This window comes from Chaetura pelagica, unplaced genomic scaffold, assembly GCF_000747805.2.
Source record: "Chaetura pelagica isolate M959 unplaced genomic scaffold, ChaPel_1.0 scaffold343, whole genome shotgun sequence".
NCBI classification, from domain to species: domain Eukaryota; kingdom Metazoa; phylum Chordata; class Aves; order Apodiformes; family Apodidae; genus Chaetura; species Chaetura pelagica.
Genome location: NW_009952873.1, coordinates 91,059 through 106,551, shown reverse-complemented (window position 1 = coordinate 106,551; position 15,493 = coordinate 91,059).

Sequence of the window (15,493 nt, the reverse complement as noted above, 5' to 3'; positions counted from 1 at the left end):
ACCTCACCTTCCTGGGGACTAGTGTCCTTTCTTTTTTTTTTTTTTTTTAAGTTTGTTTTTTTTTAAGATTTACTTTTCCTTGTTGCAACACTTCTGAATACCCATTCCTAAATTTCCTCCCTGCCTAGCTGACTTCTGTGTGGAATTTCTTCCTCCTTTTTCTGCTGGTCACTTGTTTCCATCGGTAATTTTCTTGATCTAGACATTTTTTCCTATCCTTTTATACATTATATACCTGCAAATCTTATGTTGCCATACAGCTGTTTCTTCCTTCCTCACATGCTTGTGTGGCAAAGCTTGAAGGATGCAGCTTAACAAGACAGCAAATAACTAGCTCTTCTTCCTGGAAGGAGTTTGTCCTCTCCAGCTTCCTCCTCCTGTTGACACTGATGCTCATCAGACCCCATGGGCCACCTCAGCCCGCTAAGTTAGCAGAACAATCTGAAATAAAAGGAATATGTTTCTGGCAGATTAGAGAGCTGAACAGGCTTGCTGTGGTGCCAGACAAGACCCGATGCAAGGAGAGGAAGAGCAGGATGTTCCTTTGCTGGCAGCCAGCCACTGGCTTGGCATAAGGGAGCTCTTGGGCTGCACACAGACTCTCTTCTTGTCTCTCCTGAGGTATTGGGCAATCATGCATGAATTTCATCCTTCTTGTACCCATTCAGGAGTCCTTGTCAGTGCTTCACAGCTACTGCACTCAGTCATCATTAACCTCTGCAGCCCTCAGGCTGATCCCTGTTTCCATCCCTGGCTGAGATACAGGAGGTGAGTTAACGTGACAGCCTGGGACAAGAAAGGGACATCATGTCCCTTCACTCTGTGCTGAGCTGTGATAACCACACACCTCGTGGAGCCAGTCACATTGTACGAAAGGCCAATGCAGCTTGATTATGTGAAACAGAACAGTTTGCTTTGCGGGCTAACTTGTGTTAGCTCAACCTGGGCTGGACATTTTTGGAAGAGAGGAATGTGATGTAACTGCAAGGGGGAATAATGGTAGGGGAATCTGTTTAGCTTCATAGTAGAAACACTAAACTGAAATGCTACTCTAACCACATCCTTTTGAGGATAATTTCCTTTTCCTTGGGAGAGAGGGTAAATGCCAGAACATTCATGTGGTGGTTTCTGTTGTTTGTAGCTCTTCGTAGTTGGCTGCTTGACTTGTTAAACCGTTTACTTTGCCACATTTTCACTCTGCAGTTTAACTATCTGCCTATGGTGATCAGAAGCAGGAAGACCCCATAGTGTCCCCCATTACAATCAAAAGAAACCCTAAAGCACCAGTGGTAGTAGGCCTTGATTGAGAACAGTGCTCAAACAGAAAGTAGAGGATATTTATTGTTTCAGTACAGCAAGAAGGTGCAGGTAGGAAAAGCATGTGGTCACCTCTGGTGTTTAGTATGCTTGGGGCAGTGCAGCTTTCTCTCAGATTTCACCCCAGACCAGTGTACTGCATATCTGCAGTTCCAAAGGTGTGTCCTTTATTTTGTATGCCTGCACTCCAAGCCAATATTCAGACTTTTTTTTTTTTTTTTTCCTAGTTAGATAAGTGACCATTCAAAACTACAGTGGTTAGCAAGTTGTGTCCTCTAGCTGTTTGTGTTTGGTTTTATTTTTTGTCTTTTGTTGTTGTTGTTGTGTTGTTTTTTTTTTCCAGATATGGTTTGTATCCATCCAGCCTTTTGCATAAAATCACTTTTAACTGATTGTAGACTATCCCAAGAATCACACAAAGGGCAGCACATGGAAGGTCTGACAAAACTGGAGATTGCTTTGGGATAAGGGTGCATGGTATCTCAGTAGCTAATCCCATTACCCTAAGAATAGCTGGGAGCCAAGGTGAACCCCTCTGCAGACTACTGCTAAGCTTTTGAGAGAGGCTTTTAACAGAGCACCTCAGAATCTGTTTTGGGGTAAGGACAAAGCATGCTTTTAATTTTTGCTCAGGACCAGCTGCTGTGATTGCGAAGTACTAGTGTGTACAGGAGAAAGGAGGGGGATAAATAATAGTGTGAGTCAACCACACCCACTTTATGGTAGCCCTGTGAAAGGTGCTTATTAAGTTGTTGTGGTTTTACATCTCCCTTGGACTCACTGAGATATCTAAACATCATCTCTCACAGGGAACAAAAGTGGAGGGGTGCTTTCAGTGTAGAGCACTAACACACTGAAGTTCAGAAGTACCTGTGCTGCATTCTGCGCTAGGTCAACACATGGGTTACAGTCTTTTGGATAGGACAAAAGTTCCTCTCCACCACCAGAAAGCAGAAAGTTTGTATCGTGTCCTGATGCAGCATCCTCAGCAAACCTCTTCAAACACTTGGTGCCTGAAGCGAGTCTGCAGTAAGGGGGAGCCAGCTGAAGACACCCCAACCAAACACTGAGCTGTGATTCACTGTCACATGAGCTGATTTGGTTTTGGGGGTGTGTGTCAGTGTGACATGCTGGCCATGTAGCTCTGTAATACTTATTTCAGCTAACAGATTCCTAACAGTACTCATATCACTTCCTTCTCAACTCCAGCTTCATCACATTAAGAATATTCAAATGAGTCAAATACATTATTTCAGTCTCCTTATCTTCAAAATAAAGTACTGAGAGAAAGTTTGTGATGTTGAGTTTAAAAAGTGCTTGGAGGTGGAAAACTAAGTGCTGTATTTTTTTTTATATTTTTTTTTGCAAGATGCTTGTAAACCCCTTTTTTTGTTGGAGTGATGAAGTCATACGTAAGCCAGTAATTTTGATTTGAGGTAACATGGTTTCATTGAACTAGTCTGTGGTGCAAGTTTCTGCACTAAAAAACATGCTGGGTTAATTTGACTAGCTATCTTATGCCAAATTTCATCAACTACTTGTTTTTGTAGTTTGATTTTAATTACCCACTAATGAGAATGTTTTATTTAACTTGTTGTTCTCCATACCTCTTCATCTGCTTTTTAGATAAATTTAGTAAAAGTAACTTTATTTTTTAATTACCTTTTCTTTTAAGTTCACATTCATGGCCTGGTGATGGGTAAGGCATAGGTGCACCTCTTGCTTTCAGCTATTGCTTGCTAATATAACTGCAGTTTGTACTTTGCATGTGTCTTCAAATAAACAGAGTTGGGTATAAAACTCACGTGACACCTGGGGAATAGGCTGATGAGATGTCCCCACTGTATTGGTTTTAATGTCTCCCAAATCCTCTTATCTGCCAACTAATCAAATAAAGATAAACCAATCTGTTACCTTTCCTTGAAAAGGAGTTAAGCGTGTGTATTGAAGTTGGGTTTGGAGACTCCTTTGCACCGGTATTAATGTTGCTCCTTCTGGAAATAAAGTAACATCCACAGTTTCCTTCATGTGTGTAAAATTCCTGCTCTCTCTTTGAGTGATGGCAAAGCTACAGTCAACCTCCATGGACTGTTGGGAGCCAGAGGGCTTCTTGCGTGGCCTAGGGTGGACCTTGTGGGGCTGGTCGGAGCTCTGACCTCCTGCCTGTTCTTTGCCTTGTCCCGTGTCACAGGGACGGAGGGTTCGCAGAGTCTGGCCGCTCAGATGTCATCCCGCCCACACGGGTCACGTTACAAAGCCTGTAACAGTTATATGTGTATCCCCAAAAGTGAGACTTGGTTTCCAGTCCTGCTCCTGCTTTTCCTTGTGTGACCCCTTTTCTTCTCTTTGCTTACAATGGTCAGTAACTAGCGTTTCTGTAGCTGCTTAGCTGAACTAATTGTTTCTTGTGTTATTTTGTAGCTATTTTTCTTATGGTTTTCCTGCTTACTGTGTTGATTGTGTGAAAATTGGAAACTGCATTGCTGAGCCCACCTGATTTTAAAATCTGTCACGTACTTGTATGACAGGTATTATCAGTGGTTTTACTGGGTTGGGAAAAGTACACCAGGCTGAGGAAAGGCTGACAAAACCTCACTGGCAGGTAGACAAACCAGGCTGGTGGGGAAATGGATTTGTTTCAAATATGAGAAACTGAGCTGAAAATGTATCATCTTTGCAAAAGCTTTTTTGGAAAGAGGTGTTTTGTTGTTTTCTGTAGATGTACATCATGTGGAAGCTTGAGCAAGAGGGCAAGCTTTGAACTCCTGGAGGTAAACTTCAAAATAAAAATGTAACCTATGCACTAGAATTCTCTTAGCCTGGTTATGAAACTCAGCTACTTTTATTTTTTTGTTCTAATGATGTATTGATGAACTGGGTGAATAAAATTTGTGTGTCTTTAAGGAGCCTTGGATTACTTGCTGGGAGTATCAAATATGAGGAAATGAAACTTCCTAGCCCAGCATTTTAAAAATAAATGCTTGTAACAAAACCAAACCAACTCCTGCAAATCTTGGTCAAAGTGCTTAAAATGGCTTCAAGTTTTTTAATCCATATGCATGGAACTTGCATCTGCTCATCTGAAGAATAAAAGTTAACCAACTGTTGAAATGACTGGGGGAAAACAATTGTTTTTACTGTTTTTGGCAATGCCCCCTCTGCTCAACATCTGTAATAGAAAAGAAATCATTAGCTGCCATATTCCAGAGGGCTATGTCCTCAGTGAAAAACAGATATTCATAACAATGGATTGTTTTGCAAGTAACTCTTGCTACTTGTCCTTCAGAGCAGCTCTGTAGTGCTGTGCTTCTACGCAGTCTTGAATGTGAGGACTACAAGCAGCCGGAGGTGGAAGGGGCTGTAGGGAGCTGTGGTTTGGACCAACGTGATGTTGTAGATGACCTCAGCTGAAGCAAATGACAAGCTGGCTGCTACATCCTGATTCATATTATCCGAATTGCCGAGGCTGGATTTAAATCCCGATTTCTTTCTCTTGCTGGGATGAAAGCGTGCCAGCCAGGGATCACATGGTGTGAGAGCTGTGAACAATAGAAGAAAGTTACTTGCAGTAACTTCCCTTTTCAGTTAATCCTTTTGCTTTTCAAAAATGTGCATTTTCACAGCTCAGAATTTACTCTTATTTCTTTGCATTCTACCCTGGAGCACAATATCTCATTTATGACATTTGAAAATATTTTTTAAATTATTCTAGTGAATTGTAGTCTGTGCTGAGAAGGTTAATGTTTTCTTCACAGTTCTTTAATGTAGACTTCTTTGATCACTGCTCCTGTACCCTGTGTGTTGTATATACTTCATTCTAGGCATAAATGTAAATACAGATTATGCAATAAAAAAGATTATTAGAAAGGACCATTGTGAAGTATAAAGGGAGAACAAAGTACCAACAAGGGAAATGTACTAAATTGTCCCTTAACCTTGATAATGCTTGAATTTCAAGGAGCAGTGCAATAATAGTGGCAAAACGTTTGTAGTAGCTGAGACATTAGACAAAACAACTTACAGTAGTCCCTCCTGCTCCTCCTTTCTCCAGCACTTTGTAGGTTGCATAAGCTGATTTCTTTGTTTTTCCTCTTTAATAGTGAACAGACTTCACTCTTTTCTCTAAGCCGACTGGTTGGCATGCTTACGTTTTTCCTCTCAAAAAAGGCTTGCTTTCAAAGAGGAGGAGCATAGTGTAATTGAAAGACTCGGCATGTAAACTGTCGGCATATACTGAACATCTGGTGACAAGTCCTTGCTGGCAACGTAGAGGTCTTGTAAATAGGATATATATGAGCCTATCATAGGGTTATTACCTTTGAAAAAACAATTCCTCGTGCAGTGGTACTGGATTATATTTATAAACAATGTCTTCTGAACCAGGTAAGACTGAACGAGATGTTTCTGTCAAGCTTTCATCTCTTCAAGACTTGGGGTGTATTTGTGTCCAGAGACACAAAGAGTTAAACTTTCTGGTTTGAAGAAAACAAACCGGTGAACATCCAGCTGCCTTGTGATGCAATACAGCTGGAATGCTCTGGTGGCTTTTTCTTCCTATTCTCAGTAAATGAGCTTGCAGTCTCTTGAACTGCTTGCCTGATACATTTGCCACATTGAGAACTCTGCTAATTTTGGCTCATTTTCCTGCTGCTTTCACCACCTTGAGACTTTCCTAAAAGCAAATTAGTTCTGTGATGTTTATAAGTTATTTCTGTTCCTGGCTAATTTTCCAGATTCATCGAGCTCAGTTTATAACTTCAAGATTTCTGTAGGACACTTTAAGTCAGCATTGGCTCTAAGAATTATTTCTCTCATTGTTTTAGGAAGTAGGTGTACACTTCCGACTTATGCTCAGCTTTTTGGATATCATGTTGCAATAATCAATTTAACTAATACTTTCTTTTAATTTAATGTGCAGAACTGGCTTCCAGAATTAAATACTGTTTTCCTTTATTGCACCATCCAGTGAAAGGCTTGGATTTTTTTCCATTTCAAATATGCTTGTAACTGAATTTTAATACTACTATTGAAAATACTGCTTTGCTTGTAACTGAGAGTATATTTCAGTTCTGAGAAAAGTTCAGCTTAGAGTAAGTTAAATTAAAAGGCTTACCCAACCTTAAGAACTTAATATCAGACAGTAAAGTTTCTGAATGAAGTTTTCCACAGAGAGATAGAAGAAGCAGATGTGTGGAAGGTTTGGTTTAAGAATGTCAGTGTGCCTCTAGAAAGCCCTCTGAGACTAAATAGGGAGCAGAAAATCCCTGGCTGAGTGAGCTTGAGAGATTTGCTATAGAAGCTTGGAGTAGATGTGTGCAAATAGCTCTACCCCAGCTTTCCTGATTTCAGTACTTGTGGACATCTGATTTTTCTTGGGTACCAAGAATACTTGTTTCAAAATAATTCTGCTGGTTTCTTGTTTGTTTTATGATAGTGTTTGAAATTGCCCTTTTTTCCTCTAGCTTTGATAGTAATTTTTTCTGCACCTTGAGAAGAAGCTATGTGAGGATGCAGGAGACCTTTTCCCTGAGTGATCTAGCTCTCAAGAGCAGTTTTCTAGGATCTGTAATGCATATTCTTTTCCTGTAAATGTAACATTAAACCCTGACGGATTTTCAGGAAACTCAATGTAGTGCTGTAACTACTATTTTTGGTATTGCAACTCAGCTTCCCTGTTGCCCTTTGGCTTACTTCACATTGTTTCAGTTTGCAGAGACCTGCAGCATACTTGTATACAACAGTGGCAGTCTGAGTGTCAAATATATTGGTGAAGCTGTGACCTATTTGAAAGATCAAATATGTGAAGTAACAAGTATATTTGTATGTGCTTTAAGGTGGCAGAGGTTATACTATAGTGGCATTTTTCAGGCAGTGTATTTTCCAGACTCTGTTTAGAAATTGTATGGAAGCAGTTAATGTAGGAACTATGGTGCAAATAACCTGGCTTGAAGGGTGAGGAGGAGTGAGCTTCTACCAGCCTGTGCAATAGCACGTAGGTACCTCCTAACATCACCTTCTCACTATGGTGTCAGGAGACCTATGGGTATAGACATTACACACAGAAAAGGTAACAGCAAGTAGTTCCAGTGGGGGGTGGGTTTGAAATCAAGTGCACAAATGTCCCTTGATACTTCTAAATCACATCTGAAAAAAGTGGTGAGTCACTTGCTGAGGCACTGGCTGCCTCCAGTCTGAGATGGAAAGAAATCCTTCCAATACTGACTGCTGGGGCTGGGTGAGAGTGGGACAGCACAGCTAAAGAGACAGTGCCATAGGAAGGTAGAAATTCACAGTTTATTCATTGGTATCACACATGTACAATTGAGGGTATGTCCAGGTGCCTGAGCAAAAGCAGTTTTTTCCAAGTACTAAAGGCCAATAACCAATATGGGAAATATGTAGAATGTATCTTTTCTGGAGCTTTGATGTTTTTAAAATCTGGAACTTTATAGGATTCTTTTTTTTAATTTTATTTTTTTATTTATTATTATAGTATTTGCTCTAGGGTGAAAGCATCACTGAAAAACTGATTTAAAGCAATGTCATTTTGAAAGATTCAATGATACAGTGACCCACAAGTAAACAGAGACTTGTTTTCATTAGTACCATCACTATGCTTTGCTTTGTGTCTGTAGCACTCTGAGTTTTATGTTAATCTTTTATGTGTAGGTGCTATATAAATGGAGACAGACAGTCTAATGGTTTATGTCAATGCTTGAAAACTCAGTGAATTTGTTGAGTGTTTACTAAAAATTCAAAACAGCTGTGGAATGCACCTCTTCCTCATCTCTTCCCCCCATCCTGTGGGTTTATAGTTATTATAAGGCACAAGAATTAAATTCTTTAATGTTAAAAGTTTGGAAATTTGGCTCCTGTGTATTCCTTACTGTTTGAGAGGCAATGCTTGACCTTGAGAAGGGCAGGTAGTTAAGAAACATAATCTTTCCTTTAGATTATCACCAGATATTTAGCATATTGTGACTACTCTTGCTTACTTGTGAAACAGCCCTTACAATCATACCCTGTTAGTAAAAAGAAGAGGGGACAGCAAATGGGTTAGGTGGAGAGGGACTGGTGTATTGCCAGACCTTGTATTATAGGAGAAATTAAATGCTTAGCTTTAAATATTATGTTTTAAGGGTAATTTAATAGTTTTTATTTATTCTTCATTTTGGAAAACTTTCTTTCCCAGCACGCAAGCCATCAGCTTTTTTTTAATGAATATTTTGATACTCTTTCTTCTGATACAAAAAACTGAAGCTCTAAGGAAAACAGTAAACATTGCATAGCAGTCAGCAACATTTTGTGGGGCTGCAGTTGTGTGAACAGCTCAAGTGATCCCGTGGGCAGTTGCTGCCAGAAGGCTGCCCAGTCCCTCCCTGGGACTTTCCCAGACTTTTGGTCTCACCCACGAGCCAGTTCAGCTCACTCACACAGCACAAAACTCCTATGATAAAACCAGTGTCCCCTTGCCAGGTGGTTGCAGGGGTTGCAAGGGCCTAGAGAGAAACCCAATGAGTGTCAGAGCTGGTAAGAAGTGAGCAGTGGGGGCTATGGGGGTGAGAAGGGATGGAAGGGGTAAGACTTTCTCTTCTTGGCCTGGGGCGGCCTTGCTCTGTCTGGGGTAGCTGCTGTTTGAGTTTGAGCTGCCTTTTTTGGTCTACCCTGGGGCCTTCAAACGTTTTATTTTTTAAATGCATCCTTCAGATGTGTTGGACAAAACTTGAGCTATTACAAATCTGTTTCTCTTCCTGAAATGTTGTTGGGTTTAATTTATGTTTACATTACATTATTTTTTTAAAAAAAGCATTTCCTGTCCATTTGCACACTCAAAAATATTCCTATGACTACTAAGGTGTTTGGAAAAATATGGTAAATATGCAAGTCTGCATAAAAATTATATTAATTCTCCAACTGAAGTTTTATGAAATGACACTTTAATCATACAGTTATGTGGGTTCTGAAAATGGGGGTCTGAAAAAAAGGCGAGAATACTAAATATTAGGGTTGTTCCAAATTTGTATCTCCCTTTGTTATATCTCATAGCATAAAATGTAAAGCTACTTCAATGCGGATAATATTCAAGAGTCAAATGTGCTGATGTGCAGGTCTGTTAGTCCTGAGTGAATTCTGTGTACAGCGTGAACAGTGGTCATCTCTGGCAATTTAAAACTAAGGGATTTTATCCCTGTTTGGATTCCAGGCAACTTGTATTTGACTTCCTTCCGTAAGGATGATTATGAACTGATGAGTTAGTGTGAAACAGTAATCTCTCTTTGTTCTTTATGGACAAGTGACAATATAAAAGCTGGCATAGTCATGGTAGGCTGTAAAAAGACTGGACAAGGAGGTCCTTTCTCAATAACTTCACAGAAGGGCCTTAAATGTATTTTAATCAGGCTTTTTGTGGCTATTCTTCCTCTCTTATTTTTTTCCAACCAGGTCAAAAGCAGGAAGAACTTGAATTCTTGTGAAGTGTCCAGCTTTGGGTTCTTTATATTTCTGTTTTGGTGCAGTGAGCATTCCCAGGGAGCTGCTTGTTTTTCTGTGTTTCGTAGATGATGGTGGTTAATTGCTTGGCAGGGAGACTGAAGTGCTTGGGGAGCCTGAGAGCAGGGCTGCCTGCCCCTGGCTTGGGGGAGGAAAGACATTTGCCACCGAGCAGCTGGAGTGCCCCACAGCTGCATCCCTGGGGCTGCTGTAAGGGGTGGGTGACTGCTTGCTCATCTCCACTCCCACTTTCTTCTTTACCAAATTAATCGTCTTATATTTAATTGTAGTCTTTCCCTTGGAGCCTGTTGTGACATTATTGTGCAGTTAAAACCCTGCAGCCTGTTCTTTAATTAGGGCATATTACTTTAAATCTCAAGCCACATGTTTTTAGAGAATAGGGTTTTTTATTTTTTATTTTTTTTCCTTCCCTACTGTTTGCTCCCACCCCACTGAGATGTCATTCAAAAGAATTAACATTATCTAGTGGCTACTTTCTTCTGGAAAGTGAAGTCTTGTCTTCCTTTCCCCACCACTGAATCTGCAGCTGTGCCTGAGCTCCAGTACATCTAAGGTGAACGAATGCATGAAACTGGCTGTTTGGTTTTTTTTGGTGAGGTTACATTTCTGATGGCTTAACTTTCCCAGACTGCATCCTGGGGCTAAATGCATGCCAGCACTGATGCATAGAAAGTGGTGTGAGCAGGCAGCCAGGAGAGGGGGAGAGGAGTGGGTGGAACAACTGTGTTTATGACAGCTGGCTGCTGGATGGGCTTCAGGTTGTCAGGTGCTGGCTGGACACACAAATGGCCTCAGCAGTTGGATGTGGGGAAGCAGTTTCCATCTATCAGTGATAATTTTATTGAATAGTTAATTTCTCTTTGGATCTCTGTTCTGCATTTTTAAACGTATCATATTATGTATTTATATCTTTAAATTACTTGAATGCTACCAGTGTTTATTATGTACAGTGTTTATACAAGTTCTGCTGAGATCTTCTAAAATAATAGATCAGTTACAGTTTCATCCTTGTGTAATTAGGTTATTTTTTCCCCCTTTTAGCCTGTGGGTATTATTTTCATTTGGTTTTTGAGTTTCTTAGCATCCTGTTTCTAAAAATGCTTTGTTTTAGCAGTCCTTCTATCAACCAACATAGCTGCTTTCATGTCTTAAAGCATATGTATATTTTCTAAAATAGTTCTAAGTTGACATGGATGTGAAATAACTGCACAGACAACTTTGCACAGTAGAAGATGAAAATTTCAGTGACTGACTTGTTAGAGAAGCCCTCTGAAGCAGTTTATACTGAGCAAGATGGGGAAATTTGTAGTTAGATCAAATTTACCAGTGTTGTTTTGAAATCCTGTTAGTATTTGTCTAAAAATCTAAACACAGTAATTTCATAATGGCTTATCAATTATAGAAGGGGAGCTCTTATGGTCTGAGTTATCACTGCACTTGCATAGTACATATATGTTAATGTATCAGCTTGAATCATTCCAGTAGTTTATATGATGGAGAATTGGCTGCATTTTTGTCTTCACATGACCCAGTAGTGCAGGTGCTTTCCTTAATGGGAAGTTAGACTGTGCTGCCCAGTTGTCTTATCTAGGATAACAAGAAGAAAATAAATGAGGTTTGAGAAATAAAGCAAAAGAAACACACAGGGCTTGGTTCCACAGCTCTTGCTTGGAAAGGTGATTCTTTGATGATCAGTGAGTCTGCTTATACAAATGGGGTGTCTTATTTATTAAATAGGGGCACAGAATACTTAGAAAATTATTATTGCCCTCTGTGCAAAATATACTGGTGTCAACTGAAAACTTAGTGGAAAAAAAAATAGTGTTAAGTAAAATAGTTGTTGAGGGGACGTTTCTTGCCTTGCACAGCTCTGTTCAGAAAACTAGAAGGTAAAAATAGTTTGTGGAAACCTTAGTGGAGGTGTGTCCTGTTCATCATCAAAATGACTATTAATGCAGTAGGAGCTCAAGAAAGCCACACGACTTACTCAACCCCTTCCTTTGTCAAATGCATAGGAAGCTGTAAAGAGCTGTAAAGGGGTGCGGAAGGCAGGAAGTGACCCTCAGATACAGGGCTCACCATTTTTGCCATGGTCGTGATGGGGAAGAGGTTAAAATATGTAGTCAGAACACTCTCATGACTTAGTGAAATGCTGCCATATGAGAAGCAGAATTTGACCTGAAAATTGCCATAGTGTGTTATGGCACTGGCAAAAGGCTGTGCTGACAAGGAGGGAGGAACTACCTGAAGTTACCTGGTGTAGAACTGGGATGTAATAGTAGGGTGGCTGACTTTGGTTATGGGATCAATCTGCCCTGCCTCATACCAAGGTGATGAAGCTGTTGCTACTTACTGTACCCATTTTCTTTCTTGGTAACCTTGTGTTTCTTAACTATATAAACTCATGGTGCAGGACTTGTAGGGTCAAGAACTATGGTCAACCTTAAGTCTTGTAGATGGACTTACAAAAAAGAAAGAAAAAATATTGTCCAAAGCTGCTGAAAATTATTCTGACATTATTTTATTAAAAACAAGCTATTTAAAGTCTCTACAAGTGAAAGAACACTAATGCATATTTTCTCTTTAGATTTTGGGCTTGATAATATGTGTTCAAAGACTAAAGTGAAAGCAAGGGTTTCTGGAAATGTTATGTAACAGGGGCAGCAAGTATGTGCAAGAGCAGTCATTGGTTCCTATAAACAGAATTTCTCTTGCTTGGAGCTCAGTCATAAGCAGCATAAGCATAATCAGTGATTTCCAGTCAAAGGAGATGCCAGCCTGTTTTAGTCTCTGCACTGGGCAGTTGTGCCTACTCCCTCCAGCAGCCCTGCTCTCCTGTGGTGGGGAGCAGCAGTGGCAGGATTCTGGAGCTCCAGCAGGAGCAGCTGCAAGGCCCAAAGGCTTGGTGCCTCCCTTCCCTATGGTGGGGGAAGATGAAGGAGTAGAAAACGACAGCAGCAATGGCAGGGAGTAAGACTGTCACACTTTACCTCCATGACTTGCAGCCTCCACAACCTGACTCTGTAATTCCATCCCAACAGTCACCATTAAACCCCCAGCTTGTCTAAGCCTAATGTGCCTCAGCATTGATTTGGCCACTCAGAGCCTCCAAAACCGGGGTGATTAGAGAGCAGTGGCACTATTAGACTGTAGACAGCAGTATGAAAGCAGTGCTCTAGCAAGGGAAAGGTGACTGCAGGGGGACTTGTTCTCAGAAGGCTCAAAACTGTGTCTTTTAAATACACTTTTTTAAAGGTGTTTGCTGTTTCTTTTTTCTGTTTTATTTTACACAATTAGGTAACGTTCTTAGTATATACCACTTGGACTTCTATCAAATTAACTTTGATTTTAAAGTCTCCACATATTTAAGGTTTGGTGTTTTTCTTTTTTTTTTTTACTTGCTTTGCTTTCCCTTCCCTCACATTGCACATTCATATTCCAGAATGTGCTCCCTCTGATGAGGAATGTACCATAATCAGTGCATGTTGCATGGAGAAACCATAATTACTTCTAAGGAAATATTTTTGTGTTTTTGTTTTTTATTTCACTCAGTCTGGGAAAAAGCCATTTGAAGTCTTGTACAGTCTCTTTTGTTTTATTGGAACAGCTCCAGCAGTGCATGTTATATTATTGTGCTAATCCAAAATCTAGACAAATGTTGAAAGAGAACCCCATTAATTGCTGCCTTATTCATTTTACTAAAACTCCCAGCAGATGCATGGGTCTGCATGTGTGGAAATGGCTGTTAGATCAGAGCCAAAAGAACAAAGATCACAGCCAGACAGTACAACAGTCCAAGGCACACTGGGTCTGCCTGCTGTAGGCAGTGTTGGCAGGGCATCTGTAGGGATGTGAAATTCACTATTCTGTCCTTTACTTTGCATGGTGTGCAGCATACCGAGACTGAGATCAGAAGATTATTGAAGTTTAATCTGATTTTGTTACTATTTCAATGCTTCCTGTTGAAGTTTGGACTTTTTAATCTTGCAGCAGGTAACCTATTGAAATACAGTGGCATCTATAGCTGGTATTTTGGCAAACTGTAGATGTCTAGTAGCAGCTACTGTAAGCTCTATTTCAGTCTAAAAATAAAAGTTATTGTGGGAAAAATGCATGATTTCTTCCAAGCAAAACAACTGTGGAGCTTGACAAAACATAGGAGAGGCAACACTGAATGCCTGAGTCTTGGGAATGCCCACAAACCAAACCAGTGCAGTAATGTCTCATCTTAAGCAAACAGGTATGGGTACATATCTACTTTGAACTGGGTTCTCCCACTTATTCTCTGTCTAACCCACCTTAGTTTATTAGAAATGAAATTATTTCAAATGTCAAAGTTGTTTCTCTTCTTTTATGTGTTGTGCACAGCTAAACTTCCTGAGGTTTGTTTCGGTTCTCCTTCTGTATTACTGCTCTTTGTGCTGTGTTGTAAGTGGTTCACATACTTAGTCTTAGGAATACCACAATTTGGAAACCTCTGCTCTGTGTTTCTATGTAAGGTAGCAGATTTACCAAGAAGCTAAGTTTTTTCTGTTTCTCAGCAAGTACCTTGCCTGCCAGTTTTAAATTAAATAATTTCATTTGTTTAACTTCACCATCAAATGTTGTGAGTGCATTCATAGAGGTTATTGAATTAAAAAAGTAGTATCAATACACTTATTGCTATCTACAGTTCATACCCACCATATTTACCTGAAGATTTATTTACTCCATGCAATAAATGGTACAAAAGGGAGGATGATACTTGTTTAGTTGTCCTAGGAATGTTCCTATGCAGTGAGAAATAAGAGCCTTACATGCTTTACATCTTCATTATTCCCAGAAAATCATCTACCTACCTATGCTAAACTTAGAATAATTTTGCCTATGTCTGGAAAATATTTTTGCAAGAAAAAAACCTCCATCTTGCTAGTGTATGTATCCGAACTAATCCTTTAATAGAACCTGGTCCTTTCTAAACCTTCTGATATTTGCCTTTTATTTTTTGACCAGCACGTTCTTGCAGAAAGGAAACGATTTTTTTTTTCAGTGAAACAGCTCTCCTGACTTCAGCAGAAGTTATTTTTTTCCTCTTTTTACAGCATTGGGTTATCAACTGTTTGCAGCATTTCAGCAGTGGTTCACCACAGTTAAGGTTAGCCTGATGTGTAACCTTTAGAGCTCATCTGCACAGACCAGTATGAAGTTCTTGTACTGTTCTCCAGCTGCAAAGCAATCACAACTCTATCACCATTGAGGGACAATAAGATATATCAAACCACAGATGTGTAATTAACTTGAGATTATAGCATTTAATAGAATTTGTAGAAAGCTAGATTATTTTTTTCTTGAGAGAAACTTGAATCTCCAGTCTTGCTGCTCTCTTTGTCCATACTTCTGATTTTCAGATAGTTCAGGCTTAGTCCAGTTATTCTTCTATTTGAGTATGCATGAGCAGTATAATCCTCTTAGCAACATGTTGCTTCCTCTCACAAAAAAACGAGAAACCTGTAAAGGGTAGGTACCAATTTACTAGAAACTTAGTTTTGAGGGAAGTTTGGACACAACTGTGGGCAAAATCCATGACCTAATTTACTAGATTTCCTGCTCAGACCTCAATAAATCTGTTGTTTTAACTGTCTGGGCAAGAGGCCACTTTCTGCCTTCTTGTTTGTGCTCAGGAACC